Source organism: Nycticebus coucang, chromosome 6 (genome assembly GCF_027406575.1).
Source record: "Nycticebus coucang isolate mNycCou1 chromosome 6, mNycCou1.pri, whole genome shotgun sequence".
NCBI classification, from domain to species: Eukaryota; Metazoa; Chordata; class Mammalia; order Primates; family Lorisidae; genus Nycticebus; species Nycticebus coucang.
The window spans coordinates 64,931,511-64,944,661 of record NC_069785.1 but is presented as its reverse complement, the minus strand read 5'-3'; the positions used below and the strand labels follow the sequence as shown (position 1 = coordinate 64,944,661).

Here is a 13,151-nt window from a genome sequence, read left to right as displayed (position 1 = left end):
TGTCCCCCTCAATAGCTTTTACCCAAGTTTCATTGGCCTTGGAACACTGAAGATTATTGATCTTTGTGTAGGGAGCCCAAAGTGCCTCATACAGATTACAACTGTATTTGCTTAGCACAAATCAATCACAATAAAAATAGGAAATTGCAAGTCAGAATTTGATCACTGTAAGTTGATAACAGGGTAACCTGGGACTACACATCACTATCTAATTTAAATGTGGAACATCACCCTTGGTCATCGTTGCAGTAAGGTAAATACCAACTTCTATCTATTCCTCAAGACTTGACGTCACTAAAGTATCTCCTTCATAAGTAAAGGGGACCCAGCTTTAAAGATTTTCCTTGTATTTGATACCTATTGGGAGCATAAACATAATATGTTAAACATGTCTGGACTGACAGCATATGTTAATACGGCCACCTTGCGCCTAAGAGAGAGTCACGTAACAAGGATGAACTCCATTCACAGCTATCCCCTCCCCAACGTGCTATTTAAGTAGAAAACTGGGAGCGATTCACTGGTAACATTTGTGCAGAGACTCCTGGGTCCACTGTCACAGCTTCAACCTGGGATCTGCACGGTGAGGAGGGTAGACTACCTGGAGGGAGCAGAGGGAAAGTCACCATCACTGCATGACCCAGTCCTCCAGGACACTTGCCCCATACATCTGGTCGCTATCACAGTAAGTAATTCACCAAGTACAGCTTATAAAAGGATGTATTCAGACCACCGCATTCATGAGAGAAATGAGAAGTGATAAAATTAAAACGTGATCACCTTTCTTCCAAAATAACCCCCCATGTATTTAAAGAATCAAATGTACTTGACTCGCAAACATATACTTCAGGCTATGAGAAAACACCAACCACAGTAACAACCATCAATAAAGCACCTTTTCCCACTTACCAGCACGGCTGTGTAAGAGACCCTACTTCCCACTTCAAATTCACCAAGGGAGCATTAAGTACGGAAGGATATTCCCAAGCACAGAATTCTTTATAATGAGCTCCTGGCCACACAGCACACCCACAAGGATGAGGCTGAAAGGTTAGCGGAACTGATTCTTTCGTAGAACAGCAGTGATTTTCTGCAGTGAAGAGAGAGGTCTGCTGGGGACAAATACTCAAGACACACCAGACACCTGTGAAATACAGGGGGCCACCACGGCCCCGGCCCACCCTGGGGTCCAGAAGCCACCTACTTAGAGGCTTAACTTTTTTAAGTGTGAAGTTATCTATTCTGCAGGGCTGATGTATTTCCAGAGACAGCAGACTTCGGCAGGCAGGGAAGCTCACACCTATAATCCCAGCTACTTAGGAGGCTGAGGCAGGAAGACCACTTGAGCCCAAGAGCTATGATCATGCCACCACACTCCAGCCTGGGCAACAGAGCAAGACCCCATCTCTTTAAAAGATCAGAGAGACAGAGAGATGAGACAGACAACAGCACTCAAGTATCTAAGTGTCTAGTCTAACACCTCAGGTCCTCAATAATAACGGCAAAGTTTAAAGATCAGGCTACTGTGTCTTCAAAGACACCAAAGCCTGAGCTGTTTCCCCAGCCGAGGACCACTCTGGACCACCAGTGCTTGCTTGGCAGCACGGCGAAGGATCAAACTGTCCTAACCATGGCGGGCTGTGGGAGTGAGACCTCCAGAGACAAAGTCAAAGTACACTCCTGGAAGAGGAAACACAATGACTGAGAACCTAGAAAACCTTAACACTGGCTTCAAGAGCGCTGGTGCAGTGGGAAAGGGAGAATCTATTTAAACATACTCCACCGAGGGGTGAGCGTGTGAGGACATCAGGCTCATAGAGGAAGGAGCAGAATTCCGCCACGTGGCTAGGCCCCAGTGGGAAGAGCACTCCTTAATCGAGATACAGTAAATGCGGCTTATTGTTTTATTATGTTTTTTTTTTTATTTCAAATATTTTCTATGTGGTTCCTTTTCTTTTTTTTTATTGTTGGGGATTTATTGAGAGTACAAAGAACAAGATTACACTGATTGCATTTGTTAGGTAAAGTCCCTCTTATAATTGTGTCCCACCCCCAAAATGTGTGTCACATCCTGTGACTCCCTACCCCTCCCTCCTTCTCCCTCTCTCTCTGCTCTCCCCTTCCCTCCCTCCCCCACCAGGTACTAGGTCATTAATTGTTCTCATATCAGAATTGAGTACATAGGATTCTTGCTTCTCTATTCTTGTGATGCTTTACTAAGAATAATGTGTTCCACTTCCATCCATGTTACTACAAAAGATGTAAAGTCTCCATTTTTTTAATAGCTGAATAGTATTCCATGGTGTACATATACTACAGCTTGTTAATCCATTCCTGGCTTGGTGGGCATGTAGGCTGTTTCCACATTGTGGCCATTGTAAACTGACCTGCGAGAAACAGTCGAGTGCAAGTGTCCTTATGGTAAAAGGAATTTTTTTCTTCTGGGTAGATGCCCAGTAATCGGATTGCAGGATCAAATGGCAGGTCTAGTTTGAGTTCTTTGAGGGTTCTCCATACTTCCTTCCAAACAGGTGGTATTAGTTTGCAGTCCCACCAGCAGTGTAAAAGTGTTCCCTTCTCTCCACACCCACGCCAGCATCTGCAGTTTTGAGATTTTGTGATGTGGGCCCTTCTCACTGGGGTTAGATCATATCTCAGGGTGGTTGTGATTTGCATTTCTCTGATAATTAGGGATGGTGAACATTTTTTTCATGTTTGTTAGCCATTGTCTGTCTTCTTCATGGATATATGGGATTGTTGGCTTTTTTCATGTGGATTAATTTGAGTTCTTTGTAGATCCTAGTTACCAAGCTTTGGTCTGATTCAAAATATGCAAATATCCTTTCCCATTGTATAGGTTGTCTATTTGCTTTGGTTGTTGTCTCCTTAGCTGTAGGCTTATTGGTTTTTAATGTTCAGACTCTACAGGTAAGTCATGAAAGTCTTTGCTGAGATTAAACAACAGAATACAGGTATGATCGACCCTGACCACATGCAATTGAAAGGTACAGCTGCCTGAAATTGAGAGGCTAGATTGGAAGAGTATGTAGTACACAAGAAAAAGTGTGTTTAGAGACAGATCAAGACACAGAGGCTGCACGTATCGTCTGAGGGTGCTGAGGAGAGCAGTCCTGAGAGCATGGGTCAACTTAGGAGAGTGGGGGTGGTCACAGTGAGATCAGAGACCACAACCACACACCACAAAACAGCCTTTCCAACTAAGTGAAAAACGGGGCTGCAAGTATAGTACTCATACACGTGAAAATCACCACAAAAGACGCAAAAATGATTTACAGAAGAAAAGTGGGGGGTTAAAATATGCATATATTATGCAATAGCTAAACTGAGCTATTAACATGTATTACCTCACATGCTTTTTTTTTTTTTTGCAGTGAGAACACTTAAATGTATTCTTAGTAATTTTCAGGAAGACATAATTATTCATTATAGTCATCATGCTATATGATAAGATCTCTTGAACATATTCCTCCTATCAACTGAAATTTTGTGCCCTTTGACTAAAATACCGACACACACACCCCAGCCCCTGGTAAGCAGCATTCTCCTCTCTACTTTCAGGAGTTCAACTTTTTCAGATTCCATCTATAATTTAGAATGTACACTATCTTTCTGTGCCTGGTTTATTTCAACTAATCATGTTCTCCCGAGTAATCCATGTTGTTGCAAATGTTAGGCTTTCCTTCTTTAAGGCAGAATAGTATTCCATGATGTATATATACCACATCCTTTTAAATTAGAGGTTCTCAACCCATGGGTCGCGACCCCTGTGTAACAATGAAAATACATCCTGCATATCAGATATTTACATTATGATTCATAACAGGAGCAAAATTACAGTTATGAAGTAGCAACGAAAATAATTTTATGGTTGGGGTCATCACAACATGAGGAACTGCATTAAAGAGTTGTGGCATCAGGAAGGTTGAGAACCACTGTAAATAGTCCATCCATTCATGGATACCCAAGTTGACTCCATATTTTGGCTACTGCAAATAGTGCTTCAGTGAACACAGGCGTGCAGGTATCTCTTTGATGTTTCCTTTGGATTATATATACCCAGGGTTGGTATTTCTGGGTCATATGGTAGTGTTTTTTTTTGTTTTTGTTTTTTTTCTGAGACAGAGTCTCACTCTGTGCCCTAGTGACATAGTTCACAGCAACCTCAAACTCTTGGGCTCAAGTGATTCCCCTCACCTCAGCCCCCTGAGTAACTAGGGCATCTGCCACAACACCCAGCTACTTTTTTCTATTTTAGGTAGAGATGAGGTCTCACACTTCCTCAGGCTGGTCTCAAAACTTCTAAGCTCAAGTAATCCACCTGCCTCAGTCTCCCAGAGTGCTAGGATTACAGGTGTAAGCCACCGCGCCTGGCCCGGTATTTCTATTTTTAATTTTTTGAGGAATCTCCATCCTGTTGTCCATAATGGCTATACTAATTTACCTTGCCCTCCAGTAGTATGCAAGGGTTCTCTTTTCTCCACATCCTTTCCAATACTTGATATCTTTTTGTCTTTTTTATCATACCCATTCTAACAGGTATGAGGTGCTATCTCATTGTGGTTTTAATTTTCACTTCTCCAATTAGTGAAGTGATTAGGGGCATTTTTTTATATACCTATTAGCCACTTGTATGTCTTCTTTTGAGAAATATCCATTCGGGTCCTTGCTCATTTTTAAATCAGGTTGTCTCACTATTTATCATAGTTGGAATTCCTTATATATTTAACATGTTCAAAGATATGTTCTGCAAATATTTTCTTCCATTCTGTAGGTTCCATCTTCACTCTGCTGACTGTCTCCTGCGCTGTGCAGAAGCTTCTTATTTGATGTCATCCTATGTGTCTGTTCTGGCTTTTGGTGCCTGTGATTTGGGGGTCACATCCTCAAAACCATTGCCTGGACAATCTCATGGTGCTTTTGTCCTATTTTTTTTTTTATTTTAGTAGTTTTATAGTTTTAGATCTCATATTTAAGTGTTTAATCAATTTTGATATTTATATATAGGGTTAGATAAGAGTCCAGTTTCCAGTTTCTTTGTGGGATATCCAGTTGTCCCAGACCCATTTATTAAAGAACCCGTCTTTTCCTCATTGTGCATTCTTGGCATCTTTGTCAAAAATCAATTGACAGTTTGGATTTATTTCTGTGCACTATTCTATGTATCTGATTTTATGCTGTTACTGTGCTGATTTGATTACTATAACTTTGCAGTATATTTTGAATCCAGATAGTGTGATACTTCCAGCTTTGTTCTTTTTCCTCAAGATTGCTTTCGCTATTCAGTCTTTTGTGATTCCTTACCAATGTTTCCTATTTTTAGAAAACATTTTTTCCTGTTTTCCTATTTTATATGCCACTTGCATATATGAGCTGGTATCATATAATGTATTCATTTTAATCTTAATAAAGTTATGTTTAAACACTGAATGCACTAGTTATTTTATAAATTTGGAAAGCTGTCTGACTCTGATTTGTTGTAAACAGAATAGAATGGCTTTGATAACCATTTTAGATCTTCAGAATATGGGATTTCACAACTAAAAAAGAAGACCGATTATTTTTAAAGGTTCAGCCTCTTACAGGAGAATACTTGAATGCAGGCAAACAGACTCTACAGTCATTGAATCCACAAAATCCAATCAATTCTTTGAAAAAGCTCAAATCTAGAGTTCTCCAGGAGGGCTTTCTAACTTGGAAAGAAATTAAATGACGAACATAATTAGCAAAAAAAAAAAAAAAACTCAAGGAAACAGCACATCCTAATATCCCATGGATTAGTACATTTAATTATGAAAAACAGCCTGGAAATTGTCACTGTTGTTGTTCTGCAACATTTACAAGCTCCAACGGTAAAGTAAGGACCTGAGCACAAGCCCAGAAACCCTGGTCAAGATGATGCTAATTAGGGCTCTCAGTCACTGGAGAGCCTGCAGGTGGGAGCCGAGTGATGGTGTCTGAAGTCATCAAGAAGCAGAATCCAAAGCAATCAGCTTATAGAGGATGGCAGGAAGACAAAAGTGCATCAGAGATTTCATATTTAATGAAGCAAAGGAAGCACAGGAATGACTTATCTTCACTGACATCATAGCCCTTAAGTGATTGGTACAGAATGACAAACAGCTCTAGAGATCTTGCTTTGAATTTTACAGATTCAATATGCTGCCTAAATAGCAGTGAGAACTAAAAATTCTCAGAGAGCCAAAACCAATGTTTTTCATTGAAGACAGATTTCAAAATACTTTTCTCACTGGCCTTCGGGGAATAAGGAGATAAGTTCAGACACTAATTGTCAAATCCAGTCATTATGTAAAATGCTAAACAAATCATTTCTCCTTCTCCCACCCCATCTATCAATCTCTCGTTTTCTCACACACAGACACCCACATACACGCACGCATGTAACTCTTTAAAGCATCACATTTATGCCTGCAAAGCATGGCTGTCTCAAATTCTCAACTGCTCATCCCTATGAGATCTCATCCAGAATGCCCTGGCCTTTTGAAAGGCTCCAGAACATGACTGATTGGACACATTGTTCATTCATTAAATTTCTTTTTTTTTTTTATTCATTAAATTTCATTCAGACTTGGACTTGTCCAGATCCCTTAAAACAATTCTCCTTCCTCTGGTTTATGTCAAAAACAGAAGCTCCTGGTAGCATTTACTGGTGACTTTATATACTTTCAGCAATTTCAGGTAATCATTCACATTCCTGTACATTAATACAAATGTTTCCACTGTGGTGGTTGTTTGATCCACCCTGTTCCTAAAAAGGGCAGAGAATAAATATCTGCAGGGTAGAGACAATCCAGTTGAAGCACACAACCTGGCAGTACACCAAGCGTTGGGTTGACAGAACAGAAAACAACCAAGTAAGTCTGTCAGATTTCATTTATGTTTCCCAGGAAATAAGAATGTTAAATGAAATCCAGAAATCACTGAGGGAGGAATTCCGAAGGGCTGAACCACGTGTTCCAATCAATGCAGAGTACACATGACTTGTTAGGACTCCCAGCAGCAGCCAGGACTGCGCAGGCTCCTTGGAAAAGCTGGTGCTGCTGCTCCTTCCTCATGTTATTTTACTGTGCCAGTAATTCAGTCCATTCTTCCCCTTGTCCTCCACCTGCTCTACTGCTCACATACATCCCCACAGCCCAAGGAGAATTAAACAGGAAGCAGAGTTTTCCATTCTTGAAAGATGATAGCACAAAAATCCACCTGGAACACTCTTTTCACATCTGAAATCTTGGGCAAGGCATAGATCTGACGTGTTTCCTGTCCACTGGTGCCCTGGGCTCTTCAGCTGGACCAGATCACCTAGCACCCTCTGTGGGTCCCCAAAGGACAACACCCACCCAAGGTGCCCCAGGTGATCCTCCAGGCATTATGGCTCTTCCCTACGCTGGGGAACTGATCCTTAGTGCTGCACCCTCCACTGGCCTCCAGCCCCTCACTCTTGGGGTTCAGGCTGGCCTCGCTCCAGCCTGCTCTGCTGAGCCTCACCGCTGGCTCCAGCATGTCCACACTCAAGGCAGGTACTTCCCTGTCACATACCACCTGGCCAGAGGCTGCCCCCACGAGGTGAGAGGGGACGAATCTGTACCCTTCTCTCATGCTACTTAAAACACTGCCAAGTTTTCATTTCCACCTTGACCAGAGAGTGACTCACAGTTAAATTTAATGTTCACATAAATGGGCCATTTTTACTTGGGGTTGCCAACACAACAGTTCCGTCCTTTCTGTTTGACCTCTGACCTCTCTAGCTCAACCATGCTAGCTGTCTATCACATTTTCTATAAATAAATGGCATATAAGTAAAGTTCTGTTCTTTCCCTGCTTCAGAGGGATGATACAGTTTTAGGGGCAGAAGAGCCCTTGGCAGTCACGTGCCACAGTCTTTCCCAAACACTAGTTATTGGACCAATTCTGGTTAGCCTATGGCTAACAATCAGTGCTCTGAGGAAGACATGGGAAATGAAGGGCATATTGATAATATTAAATATGTGCTATATGAAGAGAAATTTATGACATTCCTATTCTCTTAGTATTAAAACATTTCTTCTCTAATGAAATTATTTTAGTAGATGGTAGTTATTCTTTGAAAATAAGTCCTTTATAATATTTAAAATTCCAAATGCAAAATACAAATAACTGTATAAAACACACAGTGAACCCCACAGTCATCTATCCTATCCAGTTTTAATAATCAACTTTGTTTAGCAAAAAAAAAAAAAATTTTTAATTGGTCCTATAATTGTTTTTCCTATTCCACAAAAGGACTACACCAGGCCAAACCACAAATTCTACGGATGAAACTAAGGAGATAAGAGATTAATTAACCTGTCCTCAGTTGTGTAGCAGGTCAGGAACAGAACTGATGTGTGTGCCATGATGCCACTTTGAAAATTAAGAATATAAACCAATTGTTTTAACCTTGTCAGACTTCAATCTAAGCATATTCCAGAGCTGCAGGAAAGCCCTGCATTTCTGCCCAAGAAACTTCATACACAGTCCCATCCAGGACAACCAAAGGGGGAATTCCATCTGTAACCAAAGTTAACCGTACCTCATGCTAGAGCAATTGTCTCACAACCCTGGAGGGCTCCAGAAATCACCACCCAGTTTCAGTTCAAAGACTACTGGAAATTTCTGTAGTAATTCCTTACCTGGTGCTTAGCCCTTAAATTCCCCAAAAGATTTATAATGAGAGGGTCCAGTCAGATCAAGAGCCAGCTATTCTTTGCCCTTTTCTAGGCCCCTAGCATCACCCCACCAAACTACCAGGTGGAGGGGGAAAAGAAAATCAGACAGCAACAGGAATACTAGGACTGGGTACCAAATACACTTGCCTCGCAGAACCACAATGAAGATCAAATGAGATGGTATAAGGGACAATGTTTTAACATGTTATGAAACTACACCAATGGGGGGTTGGAGGGCAGCAAATTGATAAAAATAAAATATCTCTTTTAAAAGACTCACCTTACACTTTATGTAAACAGTCAATTTCCCTGAAGATATCCTGAAGTATACGAGAACCTCCAGCAGCAATACCTAAAACGATAATAAAAATCGTCAGAATCAAGTAATACGGGGGGGGGGAATCTCAAGGTCTCTATTTTTTCATTTCCCTCACACTAAGCAAGAAAGGAAACAACTCAGGAAACAATGAATTTCCACCACAACACATGGGCTGGGAATTCTCTTTACCGACAGGGAATTGAGGTCCCAAGACACTTATTTTGAAGACCAAAATTATGTTACTGTTGGCAAAGAGACAAAACACATTCTTTTCTTCCCTGTGATAGGAATGCTTTAATGGCTTTGAATTTAAAAAAAAAAAAACAAAGACATCCACCCCCCTCTCTGGCCCCTCCCCTAAATGTCTAAAACAGACATCACAGGCACTGCACATGGATTCTTTTTTAAATTAGTTTACGGAACCGCTCTTGTCTCATCTGCGGCTTTCTCTGCTCAGTTCCTCTAACACGTCTGTGAGGTGGTGGCTTCTTGCTTCACTACTGTTCCCTCGGGGCACTGAGTTTTATGAGGTATTGGGAACTTGTTTCATGGAAACCCAATGTGAAGCAGAGAAGCATCATAATCAATTGTAGGAATCAACAAAATTGTCCAGCCACAGTTAACAAAGCGGGAGTCTGAGTGAGAACATACGTATGTATCCCAAAACAGACTAAACATCTGGACGAACCAAGTATTCATATGACACAGACCCATGTTCATGTGATCAAATCTGGGTCAGGATGAAAGACTAGTTGGTTAATTGTGTTAGCTGTCTACTCAGAGAGAAAAGAAAAATCTAGATCTCTCCCTCCCTAGTTATGAATAAAACCCAAAGTAGAATCAAATGAGTTCTAGAGGACTATGCATAGGGATAGATTCATAGTGGGGAGAGGGGAATGCTTTTACACTATTGGTGGAACTGCAAACTCATACAGCTTCTTTGGAAAGAAGTATGGAGAATCCTCAAAGAACTCAAATGATATCTCCCATTTGACCCCACTACTAGGCATCTTCCCAGAAGAAAAAAAATCCTTTTATCATAAGGACATTTGCACTAGATTGTTTATTGCAGCTCAATTTATAATTGCCAAGACATGGAAACAACCTAAATGCCCATCAACTCAGGAATGGATTAACACACTGTGGTCTATATATGGAATACTGTTCAGCCATAAAAAAAAAATGGTGACTTCACATCTTTTGTATTAACCTGGATGGTGTTGAAACACATTCTTCCGAGTAAAGTATCACAAGAATGGAAAAACAATTATCCAATGTACTCAGTACTAATATGAAGCCAGTAGATGATCTAATATATGCCCACACAGGAGAAAAGCTCATTTCAATTGCAGCTGGGGGGAGGGTGTATAAAGGAAAGGGGAAGGGGATGGGGCTGGGGTGTTCCCACTGAATGGGCACAGTGTGGGGATGTATGGCACACCTTTTGAGTGACAGTCATAACTACAAGAGAAGAGGAACTCCACCTAACAAATTCAAATCTTTTGACCTGGTTGTTTATACTCACATTAAACTAAAAAAATTGAAAAAGGAAATGTTTTATAACATAGTGATAAGAAAAGCCGTTTTAAGAATAACACTAAAATAATACAACCATAAAGGACTGAGATGGTTGGCTAGTACATTTTTTAAAACTCTAAAATACATGAATGGTAAAAATAAAACAAAAAATTTCACCAAAGAACTGATTCAAATGTTCTTAAACACTCCACCCAAAGTTTTACATTCCAGTAACTAAGCCACCTAAACAAGAACCCAGTTTATTCAAAATACAGTCCGTAGGCTCGGTGCCTGTGGCTCAAGCAGTGAAGGCGCCAGCCACATACACCTGAGCTGGCGGGTTCGAATCCAGCCCGGAACCGCCAAACAACAATGACAGCTACAACCAAAAAATAGCCGGGTATTGTGGCGGGCGCCTGTAGTCCCAGCTACTTGGGAGGCAGAGGCAGGAGAATCACTTGAGCCCAGGAGTTGGAGGTTACTGTGAGCTGTGAAGCCACGGCATGGCACTCTACCCAGGTCAACAGCTTGAGACTCTGTCTAAAAAAAAAAAAAAAAAAAAAACAAAATTCAGTCCGTAGCTTAACTCAGCAACACATTCCTCAAATTCTCCTATGAGAAGCTCAGTCAGACCAACACCGAAGCATCCATAATCCCAATAACTCCACTGTGTACCCCTAAAGGAGTCTTCCCCCCTGTGCAGCAGGAAGCAGTTCTGAAAGAGTGCTTCATCCCTAGCCCTTAAAATAAAAAGCGGGGAGCTGCAGGGGAAGATATCCTCACAACCCTGACAGAGTGCAGCCATGCTGGTGGGAAAGAGCAGGCCAGAGACTAAACTGCATGATCGTAGCAACCCCTTCCCTGCAGCCCATGCTCAAGACCAGTGTTCCTGGGAATCAACAGAACGGTAACTTTTTCTCTGGCCAGCTGGTGGGCCAATTAAGAGAGTAACTCCTAGATCTGCCTTGAGTGCAAAAATTAGTCCCTCTCCAGAAGGGAGGACCCCTCTGAGAACCACCCCCCACATTCAACCCTACCAATGAGGGATAATAAAAGCCGCTTGAAACTATGGGAGAGCTCAGCTGGCTCCTGGTCAGACTCCAGTCTGGTCTTTTTCTCTTCTTTCTCTGCTAACAAAACCTTTCCAACCCTGAAAAAAAACAATTTTTTTCAACCGACAATACACTGTTAAAAAATATCATAGGAAAAATATTTATACATGATTTTTTTTTTTTTTTGAGACAGGGTCTCACTCTGTTGCCAGTGACGTCATCAGAGCTCAATGAGACCTCAAACTCCTGGGCTCTAGCAATTCTCCTGTCTCAATTTCCCAGGCATCTGGGACTAACAGGCACACATCCACGCCTAGCCAATTTTTCTATTTTTAGTAGAGGCAGGGCTTTCACTCTTGTTAGACTGGTCTCAAACTCTGGCCTCAAGTGATCCTCCTATTCTGGCTTCCCAGAGTGCTAGGATTACAGGTGTGAGCCACTGCACCTGGCCCACTGGGCGTTTTAGAGGCAAATGACCACACACATTATTGATTTCCTTTTGCCTGTGTGTGTATGTGTGTGTGTGCCAGGATGTCCAGAGAGATGTCTTGAAGGATGTTTACCAAAATAGCTAATAAATTTCAAATGATTTTTACCTCTTAAACGCTGTTTGAATTTCAGAAAATGAACATGAATTATTTTCCCAAAGAATGCCATGGAGTTAACTTTTCACACCTGCTCAAGTGTTAAGTGATTAAGCTACATAAATTCCTACTTGCCTTCCATCAACTTTCCTCCTTATTTTGCCAACATCTGTGCACGTGTGCTCCTGGTGAGTACCAGGTAAGAAGTTACCTTCCCAATCTCCAGCTCACACTTGAGGGCCACTTCCATCCTTGCCTTGGGGATCCTCAGACACTCCTAGATCCTTATTATAAATCTCCTATTTTACTTAAGCTAGCTAAAGTTTGCTACTTTAACCCAAGGAATCCCACCTAACACAATGCTTCTTGTTATCTGCTATCTTCTCAATCACCCCATGCTATTTGAAAATAAAGTAATAAATCTTGTAGTCACATGAAGATTTATCACACACAATTTCAACTAACGTTTATGTGCCCTAAAGTAATGGAAGCAAGAAGCTCAAGGCTAGTATTGGGGGAAAAAAAAAAGGCAAACAACTATTTCAAGAGACAGGTAGATTCACTCTTAACAAGGGAATCGACGAAAAGGTGATTTGGAGACGAGGAATAAAAACAAAGGAGACATAACTGTACAGATGGGCCATTTCCTGGGGCTAAAATATTTTCCACTGTAATGTGTTTAACCTCCTTACAGATTTATTTTTATTGTGTTATATTTATACATAAAAAGATTCTTTTCTATTGAGATTATAAAATATAGAAATGTTATCCCCATAATGAGCCCATTATGTTCATTTTATCTCCAGCAAACAAATTTATTCTTCTCCTTGCCTTATTTTTAAAGGTTCAGGAATACCACATAACGCATGCATCCTGAGAATACCATAATTACAAACTTTGCTGAAAAGCCATAAGTCCTTGCAGCTATACAAGGAGCACTGGATATAAAGTACAA

General features: G+C 41.0%; 1 protein-coding gene across 1 annotated transcript in view; it reads right to left on the bottom strand.

The window, feature by feature from the left end:
- TLN2 (talin 2) overlaps window positions 1–13,151 on the bottom strand; it is a 453,366-nt gene that overhangs the window by 253,972 nt on the left and 186,243 nt on the right. The window contains exon 3 of the mRNA XM_053594602.1: window positions 9,004–9,075. The gene's annotated coding sequence lies outside the window, so the exon portion shown is untranslated. The remainder of the gene's footprint in view (window positions 1–9,003; window positions 9,076–13,151) is intronic.